Below are 21728 nucleotides of genomic sequence, written 5' to 3' on the forward strand. Positions count from 1 at the left end.
AAAGAACTTGTTCTAACCCAATGTAAAGGAACTAAAAACTTTGAAAATAGGTTTGACGAAATGCTAACAAGAATAGATAATATAGAGAGGAATATAAATGAACTAACGGAGTTGAAAAACACAACACGAAAACTTAGCAAAATACATACAAGTTTGAATAGTCTAATTGATCAAGCAGAAGAAAGAATATCAGAGGTCAAAGACCTACTTAATGAAATAAAATGAGAAGACAAGAATAGAGAAAAAAAGGATAAAAAGGAATGAGCAAAGTCTCCAAGAAATATGGGACTATGTGAAAAGACTTAATTTACGTTTGGTAGGTGTACCTGAATATGACGAAGAGAATGAATCCAAGCTGGAAAATACTCTTCAGGATATTATTCAAGAAAACTTTCCAAATCTAGCAAAGCAGCACAATATTCAACCCCAGGTAATACAGAGAACACCCCAAAGATATTCCTCAAGAAGAGCAACCCCAAGGCACATAATAGTTAGATTCACCAGGGTTGAAACAAAGGAGAAAATACTAAGGGCAGCCAGAGAGAAAGGTCAGGTTACCCACAAAGGGAAGCCTATCAGACTTACAGCAGATCTCTCAGCAGAAACTCTACAAGCCAGAAGAGAGTGGGGGCCAATATTCAACATCCTTAAAGAACAGAACTTTCAGCCCAGAATTTCATATCCTGCCAAACTAAGCTTCACAATTGAAGAAAAAATAAAATCTTTTATGAACAAGCAAGTACTCAGAGATTTTATTACCACCAGGCTGGCTTTACAAGAGCTTCTGAAAGAAACATTATACATAGAAAGGAATGACCAGTATTAACCTTTCTAAAAATACACCAAAAAGTAAAGAGCATCAACATAAAGAAGAATTTACATCAATGAATGGATAAAATAGCCAGTCAACATCAAATGGCAGTAACCCTAAATTTAAGTTGACTAAATCCCCCAATCAAGAGATACAGCCAAAACCTAACAATATGCTACATCCAGACGCATTTCACATCCAAAGATACACAAAGACTTAAAACAAAGGGATGGAGAAAATTTACCAACCAAGTGGAGAGCAGAAATAAATAAATAAATAAATAAAGAGCAGGAGTTGCAATTCTCGTATCTGATAAAATAGATTTCAAAGCAACAAAGATATAATGGTAAAAGGATCAATGCAACAATAGAGTTAATGATCCTAACACCCAGATACATAAGACTCATAAAGAGATTTAGACTCAATGAGACAGAAAATTAATAAGGATATCCAGGACTTGAACTCAGATCCGGAACAAGTAAACTCAATAAATATTTATAGAGCTCTCCATTTTAAGTACATAAAATATACATTCTCCACCTTAAATACGCTAAATATTGATCGGCCATTATTAATACCCATTTTTAGAATACAGCTACATTCCCGTTTTCTCTCCCTCTTTTTCTTCCTCTCCTTCACTCCTTTTTTTTCTTTCTTTCAAAAAAAAAGTATAAAAAAAGAAAGTAGGGAGACCTGTTTTCATATCCACACTCTATAACTGAAAAAGCCTTTGCTCTACCATACCCACAGTCTTCCCTCTAGAGTATAGACCTTAACTAGAAAGGTAGAAAAATATTGGAATAAAAAAGAAAAAGAAAAAGAAAAACATGTGCAAAGGGTGTGAAGGCATCTAGTAAAAACAATAACAAACCAACAGTTAAAAAACACTCAATGTCTAATAAAAATCCATAAAATTTATATTTCAACAGATGAGAAAAATGTCATTTCACAGCTATGAGAATGACCTTATGCTGTGTTTCAAACACAGAAGACTTCTCTTCTGAAATAAAAGGACAAAATACAGTTACAAAGACTCTCTGATAGACCTGAGGCTCCTCTCAGCTGTCTTCTCTACCAGGCCTCAACCTTGACCTGTGGAAACTATGGACTGTCAGTACAAATTATTTGCCCCCAACTATCCCATTAAAAAACATGAACAATTTTTCTAACAACTCCGTGCTGCATCCCTAGGACGACAACTGCAGCCTCTGTAAGTTCCCGCCTTGGAAAACTCAAGGCTGCCGGAAAAATACGTTATTTTTTACAGCCAACATCTGGAAACAGGGCCCCCATATCCTGCCCTCTGAGGAGGGTAGGAGCCTAATTTCACTTAGAGCCAGTTAACAAACCCAGATGGGCTTCACTAGGACTCATACCCTCTTTTTGATTTTTGTAAATGCCTGCTTCCCTGACTCTGCACAGTTCCTACTTCCAACTCCCTCTTACCTTGGAAGTACCCAATTGCCTCTACAAACATAGAAGTTTAATTCAGTTCACAATACATCATCTTCCCTACTGCAACAGTTTATTATCGATTAAAATCTGCCCTTACCACTTTAGTGTCCAATTTTGTTTGTCTTTGACAATGGCGAAGAGATTTTTATGTTGTTTTGATGTTTAAACTTGACCTTTCCAGCCTCTTGCCTCCTGGAATGTGACAAAATGCTTGCAAGAATTTGAGCAGTGCTGGATCCACAAGGGTGAAAATCACTTGCTAAGGATAGCACTGAAGGAAGAAATAAATAGCTTAGATCTTTGATAATATCTTCAAGTAATGACCTCTGAGTAGTATTGGACTGGCTAGTTTTAGATTATTCATTACATAATAATAACCATTTGTTTGAGATGAATTTCCATATTTACAAAGAAAAACAATATTACCTAATGTACTTTATCATGCAACTTAACTATTACATGATGTTGAAAAGATTTCTATAAAAGTGAGGGAACTGGAACATTTTACTTAATAGTGTCCCCTTAGTTCTGAAATTCTACTACCCATACAAATATTCTGACTAAAAGGACTTTTGAAGCTTTTTGGCAATATTAGACATTATACTGATGATTAAAACTCAGTAACTTGCTTGTGTCTTTTGAGAACCTTGCTAAATTTTTGATATTTTTCAAGTAAACATTTTAATCTGCTAATATCTACTTATATCAAGTCAGAACATTAGAAATCTAAAAATGTGTTTGACTTACTAGATTTGTATTTATCATTTCCATTACCTGTTAACTTAATTAACTTCCATTGAGTGTGACAATCTGTTAGAAATATCACAATTAGTTCTGCATATGCTGCAATTCCTAAGTTTACCTCAGGACATTTACACTTGAAAACAGACTCTCAGGAATAGATATAGACAGGGCATTTCCAGTAGTTCATGTGCATATTCAAACAAAAGTAGATTCTGGGGCCAGAATATGTTTTTAAAATATTAATTAATGCATGTATATGCTTATTTTTGTCTTAGAAACTCCTCCTTTATTGACTCGGCACTTACACCTTGATACTCTAAAGAAAATTTGAATAAGTCCAGCTTTGTAATAAATGTTTGGGAAAATGCTGCAGATACTTCAAGGTAGTAAATAGAGATACAACCCAAAATGCCTGAGAGGCGGAATGCAGAGGATGTGAAGTGGGTGGACATGTGGTGCAATTTAAAAAGACGAGAACCTGAAAAGACAGATGTGGTTTCTAGTGACCTTGGCAATTTAAAAATGATGGAACACTTCCTAGTGTGAAATTCAAAACAGAATAACAACATTAATACCTACAATAAATGAAGAACTTGAAAAAAATTCCATGATTGCTATTTTAAACTAGTCATTTATTTGCAATGTGAAAATCCAATTATTTCAAATTGATGTTAACTTATTTATCTATGGTCTTGCTTTATTTGATGGCATAAATACATGCCTCCTTGATGATATGTGTAGAAGCATTTCATGCCACTTTATAGACGGAGCTCAGTGCAAGGATGCCCAGAGACGTAAAAGTGGAGTCTTGAATCATGGAATGCACAGCCAGGACTGGACAGCCCAGGAACTTGAACCCAGAATTGCCTGATTCTAATGTCCAGTTTTCTACACTTTTCAATTCTTTTGATATCAAAGTAATTGAAACATCATAATTTTATAGTAAAGACAAACTTGGAAATATGAGATACACGTAATCCTCTTTTCAGAAAAGAACAAATAGAAGAAGCAGATGTTTTCGTTCCCAGCCTGAAACCAGACGGAAGAAAAGTCAAAGTGAAGAAATGTGAAGGGTTTTAGCCAATGAAGAAAGGGGACAGAATCAACCCATGAGCCCCAAACTCCAAGAATTTTGTCCAATAATTATTTTCTACAACATATTATACCTCAGGAAATATTAAAGTAAAATTTGCTTCATTTCAAAATCAAAATCTCTCCAGCTTATTTCCCAAAATATTTTTTATTGTAAACTCTATAAAAATATCACCCTGTGGCCAACATGATTAAAAATACTGCATACTACACTACCCCATACTACCTTATGAATTTCAAGCGGAATTACAAATACAAGGCACTGAGTTAGCATAAAGTAAGGAAACTTGTATACTTTAACATTCTTTAGGATGGCTACTAATATCCTGTAGACTAGTGTGTTATTGTAAAAAATTTGGGAGATATCTCAGGTGCTTATTTTTCTCTTGTTATTTCTAGGTCTCTATGGGAGGATTAAACACTACACAATAATTTAGAACAGACTCAACCTGAATGTTATGTGTTATATATCATGTGAATAGTTCACAAAATGTAATTGTGATGCAAATAAGAAATGTGTTTTTAAGTAAAAATACTGATGCTCAAACCAAATAAGAAAGAAAAACTAAAAATTGGAAATATTAAAATAAAATGGCTAAAAGTTAGTCTCCCATAATTGGAATGTTTTTAAGAACAAAAAATGCTAGCATTTCATATTTAGCACATGCTCTAAAATAAATTTGCCTTGAGTTTATCAGAATGGTTTTTACGGTAATATTCTTTTCCAGTGGTTCAAATTGTTCAGTGTAATTTATATTTCCCCTTGATAACTATTTGTGTAGTTGAATTATTTGTTAGCGGTAGATCACCTTTTTGCTGAATGTGAAAATGTAACCACCAATCACCATAGGTGTATTCACCCATTACATTGTGCTGAGTCAACTTACTGTTATCAAATATGACTAGTATATATATCATTTCTAGTTAATGAAATGCTTTCCTTCGTACAGAAGTATACCTTGGAAGATTGTCAGTTATCTGAACAAACTAAGAATCAAAGCAATCTATTTAAGAACATTGAACATTTCTTTTTGGATTCAAAAACTGATCCTAAACCACCTTTCAGTGACTTAGGGTTATCTTGTTAAGTAAGCATTAAGATTATATTGTCCATGCTTTACATTCAATAATAATAAAAATTATATTTGATAAACTACAATCTAATTATGAGAAAAACATTAATCCCTTCCATATCTCTTAAATCATATTCCTATTTTAATTTACTTCCTTTAGCTATAAGTTGCTCTCATTGGGTCAATTTCTGATTCATTGGCTTTCATAATTAATACAAATAGTCTGCATAATCATTAGATGCACAAATAACTGGGCCTTTTGAAAATTACTTAATAAAATGAGAAGACATATAATTTGCTGATTACACAGACAAAAATAATAATGCCAAGAATAATATATCTTTATGAAAATAGAATAATATAATTGAGAAGACTTTAAGACAGCCTGCTCAGGATTAAAGCTATAGTTGAAAAAATTAGCACCCGCTATCTAGTTTTTAAATAATTATTTATTAAGGGTTTGTCATATACATTGCTTATGTATGCAATCAATAAAAATTAATACTTGTACATAGGTAGTACAAGTCCCTGCTATGTGCAAATCACTTTGGTAGGTAATGGATGAAGAGATTCATATAAAGAAATAAAATGATCATTGTCAGTACCCTGAAAGCAGACACCAGTGGAAGAAACTGAATATACACAAATATTGCCTGATAGAAAGTAGTAATTTGGGGAGGTGGAATATAGTAGTATGATAGTAAAAACAATCTGTACCTATCTGTTTCATATTTGTATATTAGATTTATTCTAGGAACATTACAGACATTAACTTTTTTTCCCACAACACTGTGAGTTAGGCAAAATTATTATCTATTATTTTACGTTATAGAAAAATGAGCCACAGAGAATTCATGTACCTATGGCGAAGGATGGGACCAGGCACATACAGCAAGAAGCAGAGGGCCAGAGCCTATACAATTGATTATCTGGTTATGTTGTATTTGGAATTTGAACCGAGGAGGATATTCTCTGAAAATAACAACTCCCTGGCTTTCAGAGTCTTCTTAAAAGGCGAATTCACATTGGTGAAGTTACAAAACACCACAAGCTGTTTTGTAAACAGAAAATATTTTTGGTCAGTCTACCGGAATAGATCTGTTTTCTAGGGACATCTGAAATCTGTTTAGTTAATAAGCAATTACATAAAGCCCCAAATGCCAATCATTTATACAGGCAGTATATGAAAATAACTAATATATAATATTCTCTCTTCAAGTAGATCTCCACTGGAAGACAGATTATAATCAGAAGATGGGTAAATTTGAGATAAGCTGAGTGAGATTAAGATTGAGTGAGAATATTAACTCCATCATATTCATAATGGGAGTGATGGATGCCATCGTGACATGATCTCCATTTTATATATTCATGTGAAAAGAATGCATGAGAGTCCCAGCGCAGTGGCTCATGTCTGTAATTACAGGCACTTTGGGAGGCTGAGGCAGGTGTATAGTCTGAGATCAGGAATTCAAGACCAGCCTGGACAACATGGTGAAACCCTGTCTCTACTAAAAATACAAAAATTAGCCAGGTGTGATGACAGGAGCCTGTAATCCAAGCTACTCAGGAGGCTGAGGCAGTAAAATAGGGATGCGGAGGTTGCAGTTAGCCAAGATTGCACCATTGCCCTTCAGCCTGGGCAACAAGGTGAGACTTTGTCTCAAAAAAAAAAAAAAAATGAGCATATGATTTAGTATGTATTTTATCTAAGGCATAGATCTCAGGGGAATGTCTTTCTTTATTTTTATTTTTTGAGATGGAGTTTCTCTTTTATGACCCAGGCTAGAGTGCAGTGGCACAATCTCAGCTCACTGCAAGCTCCGCCTCCTGTGTTCAAGGGATTTTTTTTTTTGTTTGCCTCAGCCTCCTGAGTAGCTGGGATTACAGGCACCTGCCACCATGCCCGGTTAATTTTTTGTATGTTAGTTGAGACGGGGTTTCCTCATGTTGGGCAGGCTGGTCTCGAACTTCTGAGCTCAGGTGATCCACCCTCCTACACCTCCCAAAGTGTTGAGACTACAGGCGTGAGCCACTGCCTCCAGCCAGGATTATCTTAATAGATGATCTTTCGCAAATATGTGTATGTATAACTGAAAACTATACATTGTATTTTCAGGAAAAAGTACAGAATGCATGAAAGCTTAAATATGAACATAATAATAATAATATAACACATAGAGTATTATCTTTTATAATATGCATTTTCTGTTTACTCGTTTTAAAATAAGATGTCAAAATAAACATTTATTTATGTCAGTAGAATAATCTTAAAAATTCTCACTTTATAACGTTTTCTAATCTGTTAATAGGATGTTATCATTTAATTAGATATTTGCTTGCTTTTGTGTTTAACTTTTTATTTTTATAAATGAATGTGGCACGAGTGCAGTTTCATTACATGCATAGATTGTGTAGTGATGAGGTCAGGGTGTTTAAGATACTCATCAGCTAAGTAACATATATGGTAGCTATTAAGTGATTTTTCATCATCCACCCCTTCCTGCCTCCTCACTGTTTAAAGTCTCTATTGTCTATCATTGCACATTCCATACTGCCAACATTATAAATTATGTTGTAGTAATTATTATTCTATAAATTTTAATTCAAATTCTTGAATTTTTACTCGGGTTGTGATCTTAAGTGTGGGATCAATGGATGAAAATATATAAATACTGTGCTTTAAAACCTTTGTTATAATTTGACACTTTACACTGATTTCGGTTATTGTTACCTTATTAATAAAAAGTATATATAATTTAAGAAGAAAGCTATTAATAAACCCAATGTTGACATCATTTGCATTTATTTAATTTTTAGTAAAGTGTATCTTTACGTTTTTATGTTTGTGTTAGGCATTTAGCACATCTATTCTTTGAAATGTATTTTCAAATGCTTTATTGAAATCAATTTATAAACTAGTTTTTTAAGTTTTAGCTTTTACTGTTTCAGATTGAAAAGCAATAGATTTTCTGATCTCTTAAGTCCCCAATTTCTGAACTTCCTCTTTTCTCTGTAATGCTTGTAAACAGTCGAATGCCATTTGTGAACTTGTCTATTTTTTTTTCTGTCCATTGTAAAATGAAGTCTGCAGAAATTAACATACATCATTAATCTTTGGTATTCAACTTCTAGACCTTAAAATTTATCAGGCTTATTGTTGGCTTTCTAAGTTACTGAGGACAACGTCATGTTTAGCTACTGCTGAAAATTGATCATTTTTCTTCTACTTTCCCTAAACAGTTTCCTTGGTACCAAAAATTTGACTGCTAAGCTAATGCCACATGTTTTCAAGTTTTTGCTATGGTACCAACCCTCTTCTAGGTGCCAAGTTCTCTATTAATCAAAGTAGGTTATGCTGAGGTTGCATTCCAACATTATCAGTATTTTAACATGGTAAATATGTATTTCTAAGAAAAGCCTCTAACATGGAAGATAAAGACCAAAGATCAAACTGAAATACATCAAGGAAGAAAAAACAGATACTACACACAAAAAAAGAAGAAAGTCTCAAAAAGTAATCATTAAGGTAGTCAAAGAGATTTGAAGGTATTACAACTATGAAGCAAGAATAAAAGGACATGAGTTTAAACATGGAAAAGGCCTAACCATTGAACTCTTTAAACATTAACCGTTGGCTTTTTCTCAAATTTGTTTTTTCCCATATTTTTCCAGCATATTGTTTACATTTCACTTTGTCCTATGATAAAGATTAATATGCTTTCCAAAAGAAGTATAATCTAGTTAAGGAAACTTAAGTGGGTAGAATTTCAGAAAGTTTGATTGAGCTTTGTTTTAAAAAGCACTAAATCCTGTGGTACAGAAAGGAAATAGAATAATGGCAACAGAGAGATCAATATAGCTAGAAGCCTTTATGTATTCGATGGGAAATTACACATTTTATATTTTGCATATATTTATTGATTGGCAACTAGATGCTAGGCTAGTGGGACTGGAAATGCAAGGTGCAGATGGAAAAAAAAAAAACAAACCAGTAACTCTGGTCTCCAGTAATTTAAGTGAAGAGAAAACACTTAAACAAATAAAAGTACATGCACGTGAGGTCGATGTACTTGGTGGTGTTCTGGTTACTTGGGCTTTCAGTATGAGAAAAATCTGAGACAGTAAAAAGAGAAATAAGGGTAATTACTATTTGGTAAACAACCTAAGCCAAAGCATGGTTGCAGACATCAGTGTGATGTGACTTTGAACAATGAGAAATCTCTAGGGCAAAAGTAGAGAACAGGAGACATCATATTAACTCTAGAAAAAAAAAAAAAAGACATTTTTTAAGGGCATTGAATATCAGGATAAGAATCTTAGGATTCATTCTATAAACATAGAGGACATCAAATATTTTTGAACAATATTGGATTTAGAAACTGAAACACTGTTATATCAATTTAATCAATGGCAAGTTTTTAGTGACCAATGTTTTAAATAATAGATTTTATATTTTTAAATATCCAAATACTGTTTAAATTTGCTTTGGATTATGCATCTTTATAGGCATAGGAAATATCTCTTTCCAACAAATGAATAGGTAAAAAAATATAAAGAAAAGTAGGTTGATACAGTGAAAAAATCATGGTTTTATATATACTTTCAATGTGTGTTCAATCAGCAGTGATATTTGTGAGCCTTATAAATAATTAGCATTCCCTATTGTGAAACTTTTGTTTATAAAATGTAGAAAAAAATCCTACTATTATGTTTGCTTTGAAGACTGAGCACAAAATGAATGACACATTACAATATTCGAAAAAAAGATGCCATTTTCTTTGAAGAAAGGTGACTTTCAAAAATAGCCAATCAATTAGATGCGAGTCAATTTGCCAATTTGTATTTTCATGTTTATTTTCTTCTCATTGCTTTGATCTAATCGATAGAGCCATAGTTTTATTGGATTGCTAATTATAATGGTACAATGATCATAAGATTTAATTATTAATTTATTTTTCATATTTTAAATGCAATTTGTGTTTTGGAAATAATCTCATGGAATTATATAAAATAAAACTGTCAATTTTATAAATATCTTGTCAGTTAAACCTCTTACCAGGAAAGAAGTTTGGTATGGATATTCTCAGATTAGTTTCCATGTAAACATAAATATCTACAGATTGTTTACACACATCTAATATTATTATGCCACACATAATAATTGCACATAAAAATAAGTCAAAATATTATAAAATGACATAAAGTAAAAGGTTAAAAATAGTTTTCCTACCAAAACTTCAATACATTTATGTTTTAATTTTAAGCTTCATAGTTTTTAAGTCTTTTGACATTTACTTTATTAATTCTAATGTAACAAATTAATAAATATAGAGTTATAATTATTTTTGGAGATAGATGCATGTGATTGCACCTATTAATAATGACTATTTTTTATTGCTGTGTAGTACTTCATTATATAACTATATCAAAAAGAAAAATTTACATTTTACTACTAACAGATGCTTATTCCCAGTTTGGAGCTATCATAATACAAATATTTTGAAAGTTATTATCACTCATTTCTCTTGGTATATTTCTAGATATGAAATTGATGAGTCATAACATGTAACATGACAACCTTTAAAAACACAGCCAAATCATTTTCAGAATGATTGTACCAATTACTACAAATTCTCACCAGACATTGATATTTTCTATTTTTTAATCTTGACGTAACCTTGTGTTTATAAGTAATACTCTATGTTCTCATCAGATATTTTGCTCAATTTTTGTTGTCACTTATATGGGTTTGTAGTACATTTTATATGTCATAGACAAGAATCTATTATCATGTATGTAAAATTAAATATAGTTTCTCACTTTGTGATTTATATTTCAATTCTGTTAATATATCAGTTGTTTAATAGATGTTCATAATTTTAATAAATTATATTGTCTTTCATTTTTAGTGTTTTTTTTCACTTGAAGTCTAAGATCATAAATTTATTTCATGTAGTGTACAGGTAGTATGTTATATTCTTAGGCTTACAGAAGGATGCCTGCTTACACAAACTGTATGAATGTCCAAGACACCTGAAAAACCGTAAGTCTGACCTCAAGGGTATGTACAATTAGGAAGTGATGGCTAAGGCAGTGTCTTAAACTGCTTGAGTCTTGAAGAGGTGCTTTAACATATATACAGTGTCCCCCAGAAAAGTGCATGAAATTTGAGAAAATCAATATAAAAGCATTGGCTGAGACTTCAATGGATGCACATTGCAGAGAATCCAGCTCTGCAATTAGTTCAGTAAAGTCATTAAATAACACAAAAAACAGACAGCAAAACCAACCACAATCAACACCTAATGAGCAACAACCAACAACAAAAAATATTCAGAATATAATTTCCAGAGCTGACATACTCTATTTTCCTAAAATTTCCATGATTTGACAAAAATTGTAACAATTACAAATAAAAAGAAAAATATGGCCAAGCAAATATCAATCAATAGCCATTGTCCCTGAGAGAGATGTTGGGTTTAAGTAAAAATTACTTCAAATCACAGATTATAAATTTGTTGAAAATAGTAAAGAAAACCAAGTCTAAAATCTTAAAGAAAAAAAATGACAAAAATACCTCATCAAATATATAAAATAATGAGAAGAGATAAAATTATAAAAGGACACAAGTGAAAAATGTGAAGTTGAAAGAAAGAAATTAGTCAAGAGGCTCATGAAAAGAATAGCAGAACAAAGCATCAGCAGAACTGAAGACCGATTAACCAAAATGAGCAAGACTGAGATACTGACGGAAAACAAATAGCAAAATGACAGACATGAATTCTGCTTTATACATAATTACAGAGAAATAAATAGATTAAATATATGATAAAAAAGCAGAATGGCACGATGCATTTAAAAACGAAACTTATCTGATTCAACTAATATTTCAGATTAGGAATCACAAATTCCAATAGTAAAATGTTAGAGAAAGATATATCATACAAATAGTAAAGGAAACTGAAAGCTTAATTGATATAAGACAAAATAAACTTTAAGACAAAAGTTATTGAGAGAGACAAAGAAGGGAATTTTATAATGATAAAATAATTCATGGGGAAAATTATAAACATATAGATTTTTAAAAAGGAGCTCCAATATGCATTTTTAAAACAGCAGAATTCAAGATAAAGAAAAAGAAAAACTATAATAGTTTCAGACTTTAATACCCTTATTTCAACAGTGGATAGAACAACTACCCAGAAGATCAACAAGGAAATAGATTTAAACAATACTTTTAATCAACTGGAGCTCACTGAAAGACATAGACTACTTCAACAGAAACAAATACACATTTTCCCAATGACACTTGGAATATTTATCAGGATAGACCATAAACTAGGCCATTTTAAAAAAAAAGCTCAATAAAATTAAATGGATTAAAATAATGGAAAGTATGTTGCACAACAACATAATTAATTAAAAGTAAAAACAGAGAAAAGAATAGAAAATGTAATAACATATGTAAATATGTAGTTTATAGGTAAATAATCAGTGGGCCTAAAAATATTTAATAAAATAAATTAGAAAATAATTGAGATAAATGTAAATAAAAATAAATAAAATGTCTGAGATATAGCAGAGCAGTGCTTAGAAGGCATTTGTAGTGTGAATGATTATATTTAATAACAAAACGAAATCTTAAATAGTAACCTAATTTTTTCCCTTCTGAAACATAAATGATGAACAAACTAAACACAAAGAAGCAGAAGGAAGTAAAAAATAAAGATAAGAATAGATGGGAGGATTAAAGATAGAAAAACAACAAAATCAGTTGTTTCTTTAGCATAAATCATCATAATTTATTTGTAAATATATTGGCTAATAAAAAATAACTAAAACTATTAAAATGAAAAGTGGGAATGAAAGCATCACTGGCATTATAGAAATGGAAAGAATTATAAGAAAATACTATGAATTATGACAAACAACAAATAAAATATCCTAGATTAAAAAAAATGTACCCATATCTATAACAATTTCAGTATTGTATTAGTTATTTGAAACCATCTTACAAAGAGCTCAGGTTCACATAAGTTATACTGGTAAAAGATTTAATGGTGAATTAATACCAGTCTTCCACAAACTCTTTTAAAAGTAGAAGAAATGGTTTCAACAAATTATATGAAGGCAGTATTTTTCTGATACCAAAATTTGTAAAGATATCACAGAAATAAAAAACTACACATTAATATCTCTTTATTATAGACATAAAAATTCTAAAACAACTGATCTAAGCAATATATAAAAAGATATTATACACCATAACTAAGCACTGTTCACAATAGCAAAGACTTTTAAGCAACCCGAATGCCCATCAGTCACAGACTGGATAAAGAAAATGTGGCACACATACACTATGAAATACTATGCAGCCCTAAAAAGGGATGAGTTCATGTCCTTTGCAGGGACATGGATGAAGCTGAAAACCATTAGTCTCAGCAAACTAGCACAGAAATAGAAATCCAAACACCACATGTTCTCACTCATAAGTGAGATTTGAACAATGAGAACACATGGATGCAGGGAGGGGAAGATCACACACCAGGGCCTGTCAGGGAGTGGGAGGCTAGGGGAGGAATACCATTAGCAGAAGTGCCTAATATAGATGACAGGTTGATGGGTGCAGCCAACCACCGTGACACATGTCTACCTATGTAACAAACCTGCACATTTTGCACATGTATCATAGAACTTGAAGTATAATAAAAAATTAATAATTAAAAAAATCTGAAATGCAATACACAAATTAAAAACATAAAGGATAGAAACACCCTGATTACTTCAATAAAAACAGAAAAAACATGACAAAGTCTAAAGCATTTACAAGATAACAACACAACACGTGAGAAATAAAAGGGAACTTCCTCAGTTTGATAAAGACTATCTGCCAAATACCCACAGTTGACATCATACTTACTATTTTTTCACTAATACAAGAAATAAGAAAGATAAGGATGTGTACTCTTTCTCTTTCTAGTCACTATTATAATAGAGATTCTGGCCAGGGTAATTAGACAAGAAGAAAAAATTTAAAAAGCCAACCATATTGTGAAAAAAGAAATATACCTCTCTCTATATGCGATGGCATGGTTCTGTGTATGGAAAATCATAAAGAATTCACAAAAACCTATTAGAGTAAATAAATAAGTTGTGCAAAAGATTGCAGGAAACAAGATCAATTTACAAAATCATTGGTTTTCTACATATTGGAAAGGTATAATACAAAACTAGAATTAGAAAACTATTCCATTTATAATAGCATTAAACAAAAAATATTTAGGAATAAATGTATCAAACATGCAATACTTCTACTGTATAGAAAATAATTAAAGAAAATCTATACATATGGAAAGACATCCAATATTTGTGAATTAGATTTAATATTGTTAATATGGCTACACTCAAGAAATTGATCAAAAGATTCAACAGAATCACTATCAAATTCCTAGCTGACATTTTTTGGCAAAATATGTAAAGCTGATATTAAAATTTCTATGGAAATGTAAAGAACCTATAATAGCAAAACAATCTTGTGAAAAAATAACAAAGTTGTTAGGTTAACCCTTTTCAATTTCAAAACTTAACAGAAAGCAACATTAATCAAAATAGTCTGGCACTGGCATAAGCATAGGCATGTAGACCAATGAAACTAAATTTATTTCCCAAAAATAAATCCTTACAATTACGGTCAATTGACATTTGACAAGGGAAACTAAACATTCTATAAAGAAAAAAAATAGTCTTTTCAAAAAATGTTGCTTGAAGTACTGGATACTCACATGCTCCATAATCTCAGGAAACTAGTCAGGTAAAGCCTTTGTAATTGCCACGGTAATATGCCTAAGTTAGATTTTCTCTGTATTTACTCTTTTGGTCGAGATACTTCTAAAACTACTATCTTCGTGACTTTCTATAGTATTGAGCATCTCCTGCATTATTTCTTCAATATTGCTAATGCTCCCAGTGTCTATTCTCTCCCTATGGGAATCCAGTTACACATAAGCTAGATCTTTTATTACTTATATTTCAGTTATGCTGTTTGTTTTCTCTGCTTCCGTATCTTTCATTTTTCTGTTTTAGAGTACATCAATTCTATATTGTTCTTAGAAAAACATTTTAAAAACGAGTAAGATTTTACATTCCCATCCAATGATATTTTACATTCAGGTATCTGAGCTTGAACTACTAGAATGTCAGTTTCATTCTTTTTATATAGATTCCAAAATTCTGTTCAAAGTCTCCAAGTTCTTACAGTTTAAGCCCCAATTTTCTGATCAAATTGTCATATCATTTAACTCAGGATTATGCAGAATGACTAGCAAGTTAATACCTTTGAATACACTTTGGTCATTATTTCTCTTCATCCTCCACATTGTGTCGGTTATCATGATATTTACATTATTGTTATGCAATGTATCAGTGATTTTCTTTTTGACTTCTTTAATTATTTTGAAGAAATGCCTCTTTAGTCTCAAAAGAAATACAAATTACAGTTTCTTTCCTCTTCTGATCTCTGGTTGAGCATGTGTCTTCCATGTTAAATCATTCATTGCAGTTCATTGCCATGGCAACCATAATCACTGGAGGCTTATGCAACAGATCTTCCTGGATAAATGCTGGTGAGAACAATGCCTGGTTCCACTAGGGATTCCAAGTTTGGAGATTGGAAATTTTGGGCTGGTGGAAGCTTTCTTTTCTGCAATATTCCGGAAGTTTAATTGTAAAATGATACCAGTGACAGAGGAGATTACAGCTAATAGAGGAATAAATAAGAACTGAAGATGTAGTAAGTGTCCTTAGATTCCGCAGCTAATAAATACAGGTTCACCCTTGGGCTTCCATGTTAATTGAGTCAACAGAGTCCTTATTTTCATGAATATACTTTGAGTTTTGATTGTGTTATATACACCTAAAGTGTTTGAATTAAAATAAATATGATTTGCTCTTATATTATTTGAATTGGGGTCCTAATATATATTGCATTATTATAATTAGATGCTACTCATTGCAGAACCAAGTAGTGAGACAGATTTCTGCACTTCTTTATCATCCGGTCAGTGCTATTCAAAGGAGATAGGACAAGTGTTTACAACCAATGTGTTGAATTTACATCACTATAAGGTGATCAAAATGATGTCACGTTTTAATTTGCCTCATAGTTGGACCTTTATTTCTTTTACCTTTTTTCTATCAACAATAAATATCAAACCTTCACTTTTTTAGTCATTCTATTTTCTGTATGAATATGCATTCTCTTAGAGGATACTTTTTTCTCACTGTTCTCCCTCAGACTTTCCCTTTTAATAAGTTAATTATATTTTACATTGGCTGCATAGGTGTCATCCTAGGACTTCTGTTACTGACTTTCCTGCCTAAACTATTTCTTCTCGGATTTTGATTTTACATCTTTTTTCAAGCTAGTGACAAATTAACTGAATTATTAAATAAACAATTAAAATGCATTTTAACATTTTATTTGCTAATATTTTATTTAATATGATTACATAAATATTTTTATGTAAAATTTACTTTTGATTTATTATTATCTAATTGTGATACATTTGTGTGTTTAGGAGCAACTGATTACTCATTTCAAATAATCTATTCACAAAAATGTGGGCTTCATCCTTTTGTTATTGGTCTTGGAAAATAGAGTGGTTATCCTATTACTTGGCTAAGCATATTTATTTACCAATATATGAAACTATCACAGAGGCTGCACATATATACATATTTTTACGTGTTTACATATTTTATATTTCTATGCTTTTTATCAATACCATAATCTACATATACTTATAGATTACATTTACTTTATATACCATCCATTGGGTGGTAATTACTAAAGAAAATATCTGAATCGCAAGAAATGCACTTAGTGAATATTTGACTATTGCATGTCAGGTACTGTTCAAGACATCAGGTTAAATTTGTTAACAGACATAAGTGCTTTCAGAAAAGATACTTTTACATAGTTGTTTATATAGTTAAGATGAAGGGTTTTTTTTTTCTATTTTAAAAACATTAGAAGGTAAAAGAAAGTCTACTTACAAATTTTAGTAAATTTTCTGGAAATATTATAGAGTATTTTACTACCAAAAGAAAAGTTCCCATTACGGAGAATAGGGCCAGAGGATTGTGGAACAGATATGACTTGTTTATAGCCTAAGGGATTATTCTTTATGTATGTATTCATAGCCTTAAGGAATTATTCTCATCTATCTAACTATCTATCTATCTATCATATATTTATCTACACGTGATTATTCTACTTATGTATATGTACATTATGTTATCCCAGTTAATTTTATGTGAAACTATTATAAACTATAAGGTAGGCATTATTTTATTTTTACATGTAAGGAAGTTATTTGAGATTTTATACTTTATCCAGGTTACCCAGCTGGTGTCAACACTGTAATTTTAATCAAGATCTCTGTGACTCCAAGTTTAGTTTTATGGCCTAGTATGTTACATGTAGATGAACTGAGATAATATTTTATGAATGTTTGTTTTCTTCAAACTTATGTTAAAACTTAATTGCCATTGTAACCACAGTAAAAGGTGGGACTTTTGAGAGGTCTTGGGTCATAAGGGTTTAGCCTTCATGAATGTACAAAGCTATTATCTGGGAAGTGGGTTTCTTATGGTGGAACTGTGTTCTCTGCCTCTTGCTCATTCTCTTTTGCTCTATTTGCACTTCCACCCTACAACATCTTCAGCTATGTTATGATGCAGCTAGAAGGCGTTAGCCAGAAGCTGGCACCTTGATGTTGTACTTTCTGGATTCCCAAACCGTAAACCAAACAATTTATGTTAATTGTAAATTACTCAGCCAGTGGTATTCTATTATAGTAGCACAAAATTAACTGAAGCATAGGGGTTCAAATTATTTTGAATCAAGTTTGAAATTTGAAATCCAAGTTAAATATCTGAACTGATTATAACATAATCATGTTTTCTGCTTTCTGCTTATACCTAACTTAAAATATAAATAAACTTATTTTATTGCCCCAAATAAAACTTCTTGTATGTGTCCCATGGTTTTAGGATATAGATTAAGCTAAAATATATTTTTTAAATATACCGTATAATTTGTATCCTCTTTCTCTATAATCTCATTTTTGTTATGCCCCCATTAGTACACTAAGATCCAGCTACATTCAGATTTTCTCTTCTTCTTGAACTTTTCGTGCTCCTTCCCCATTTTTAGAAGGTTGTATATGCAGTTCTTTCTGCATGAAACTCTGTTGTCTCACCTCTTCACCAAGCTAACCCTTAATTGACCATTGAGTCTCAACTCAACCACTGCCTACACAAATAATTTTTTCTAAATTTCTAAGGCCAGGTTGTATATCCTCCATACATGTTTTTTGTAACCCACTGTACTTTCCGTTTTACTGAACTTATTACTCTGCACTGTGATTGCTAATTTAGTTTATGTAACATCTGCTTAATTTGAGATTCCAAATTAAGAAAAATCCTGTGCCTATCTTGTTCACAATTTATCTTATGTACTGAGTCTTATGTCTGGTTTCAACAGATACTTATTGAATGGTGGAACTGTTCATTTGACAACACCAAATAATTTATTTAAAAAAAGGGCCATCTGAGGGCTAAGTTTCTGAGTGAAATAGATAATGGCAATAAATTCTACTCGAAAAGAATGATTGTCATAGAAGACTTACAGACAATTTCAATTGTAAGAGTCTATAAATCCATAGTTTGGGTTTATTGTATTATGGAACAATTGATATTTCAAATAAATGATATTTATTTATGTCTCTCAGTAAATATTAAACATGCCAGGATGTTGTGTTTTATGTGTATAAAACATATTTCAGCTGTACAACATAAGTCTGTAGGGTTTAGAAAGTAGAATATCTTAATTAATTTCACAATAAAATACTGAATCTGTTCCTTTCCTTTTTGTGTTGTGTAATTATGGAAACTTGTTGGTCTGAAGAGACACAACATGTCAATTAGGGCAAAAGGAGGTACATTTTAACAATTTTACCCCAAATAACATTAAGCTTGGATTATATCTCATTTAATTGAGTGTGGTTCTTGCTTCTTGTGCTGGTGATTGACAACACAGAAAGAAGCTGGCTCACCTAGGACCACTTGTGATCGTATTAACAAGACCCAATTCTAAAATGTGCATGTTTTCTAAAATATAAAATTATTTCTGTTCTGGGTCAACATATTCAGAACACAAATGAATTTATGTCATATTTTCAATGAGCAAGAGGAATTTTTCTAATTAACAGGATCACACAAGGAGTAGAAAAAAGATTGGTAATGTAGTCTGTCACTAATCAAGTAATTTCAATACAAGAGGCTGAGTCATTGATTCTTATTCCTCTTTTTGCAGGTCTCCAACACTGATAAACTGTAGTGAACTAAAATTCTAATTTATAGCACCCATTCTACAATTCACAATTTTCATCTCTATTGGAGGAAATCTACTTGCCCAATTTTATGTTCTATTTTTACTTTATAAAGTATATTAATGTTGTTGTCATTACTATGTAATACCTAAATGACGTAAGTCAATCTAATATACAATTACACTCAGAAGGAAAACATTGTATTTTTTTCTTTGTTAAGAGCATTTATTTTAAAATCATCTAATAAGAAGTAAAATGTGGCATTTATTGGGCAAAAGAAATATGATAGCAATAATATAAAATATTCATGATTACTGAGAACATTTACTAATTTAAGGTACTGGGGTCACTTTTCAAACCTCTCTAGTAGTTAGCATCATAATCTACAGAATAGAAAAAATAATGAGAGTAACTTCTTAGGATTATAGCGAGAAGGGAAGGAGCTAGGCAGATAAGTGCTTAGTACAATGCTTTACACATGGTAAACTCCCAATACATGCTACTTGTTATAATTAAGATTAAACATTAAGATTGTCATTATTAAAATTTGCACTTTTTTTCTTGATTGAATTTTCCATTTAGCAATTTCATTCTATTTTGTTAATAACAAAGTAATTGCACGTATTCATGAATCAATGAGTTAACATCTCTCAATATCTCAGAATCGAATCATGATTTATTGTATTGTCCAAAGGTAAGGATAATTCCAATGTCCCCTCCTTTGTTTTTTAACTTACATTTATAACCACTTCTCTGCAGTTTAGTCATCATTTATTTTATTGTAATGGCGCCTTAACATTGTTTTCATCTCTGTTTTTGCTAATTTAACTTAATCTATTAGCATATAAGAAACCACTGAGTCCCATGTCACTTTTGGTGCTTTACATTTAAAGTATTGTTATAATCATAGTTGTCTGGAAGGTGATGGGGTTCTCCTTTCAGAAATATATCACATAGGTATAGAAACCAAAGGAAAGGAAAGATTAGAGAATAATAAATGGAAAAAGTAGAAGAATAACATACATACCTAAGAACTTTAAAATGTTTTGAAAGACTAGTTCTTAAACCACTAAAACATAAAAATCATCTGGTATTTTTTTTAAACTAGTGATGATATTTGGTATCTTGATAAGTTCAAACTCTTATAAATACCCCAGACTGGGTGGCTTAAATAACAAATATTTATTTCTCATGGATTTGGAGGTTGGGATGTCCAAGATCAAGGTACAGTATATTCTGTGTCTGGTGAGAGACTCCTTGCCAGTTTCCAGATGGCTGTCTTCTTGTGTCTTCACACCATAAGAAGTGGAGATGGGAAGGTGGAGGGCATCAGTTCAGGGAGGGAAGGGACAGTCATGTGTCTTTTCTTGTGAAAATGCTATTTCCATCATGAGGGCTACACCCTTAAGGGATCTCATCTAAATCTAATTACCTTTAGAAACCCCACCTCCTAGTATCATTACATTGAGGGTGGGGAGTCAACATAGGAGTGTTCCTGGGTACATACACTTTCAGTCCATAATATCTTTTCATTACTGGGCCACTCCTTCCTTATACTAATAAACCATAATTTTCCAGTGGTGTCTGCAGAATTTTTTAATTATTGACTTTTGCATGCTATTCTTTGTTCTTGGAAGACTTCCCTCCTGCAATGACAGCACTAAAGGATGTCCCAGACTATGAGTTAGAAACAGTCTCAATTTTAGACCCAGTAGCGTTTGTTCAAAAATGTTATATGCCATGAAGCTACGCATTTACAGCCAATTGATTATTGACAATAACGCCAAAAGCATATTGGGAAAATAGCAGTCTCTTCAATAAATGTGCTGTGAAAACAGGGTATCCATAAACATAAGAATGAAATTAGACCTCAATCTCTCACCCTACACCAAAATCAATTCAAAATGGATTCACAATTTAAATGTAGCAGTGAATACTATGAAGCTATTACAGAAAACACAAGGGAAACAGTTGAGGACATTGGTCTGGGGAAAGATTTTCTGGCTAATATCTCAAAAGCACAGGCACCAAAAGCAAATGTAGAAAAATGGAATTGCATCAAACCTAAAAGTCTCTGGGTGATAAAGGAAACAACCAACAGAGTGAAGAGATGAGCTACAAACTGGGATGAACTATTTGCGAACTATACACCCAACA

At 31.8% G+C, this 21728-nt stretch overlaps 1 long non-coding RNA gene across 1 annotated transcript in view; it reads right to left on the reverse strand.

Moving 5' to 3' along the window:
- Positions 1-21728, reverse strand: part of LOC118154795 (uncharacterized) — a 37996-nt gene that overhangs the window by 8831 nt on the left and 7437 nt on the right. Inside the window, exon 2 of the long non-coding RNA XR_004745059.3 lies at positions 2364-2537. This is a non-coding gene — a long non-coding RNA (uncharacterized LOC118154795). The remainder of the gene's footprint in view (positions 1-2363; positions 2538-21728) is intronic.

The sequence above is a fragment of the Callithrix jacchus genome, chromosome 6, assembly GCF_049354715.1.
Source record: "Callithrix jacchus isolate 240 chromosome 6, calJac240_pri, whole genome shotgun sequence".
NCBI lineage: Eukaryota > Metazoa > Chordata > Mammalia > Primates > Cebidae > Callithrix > Callithrix jacchus.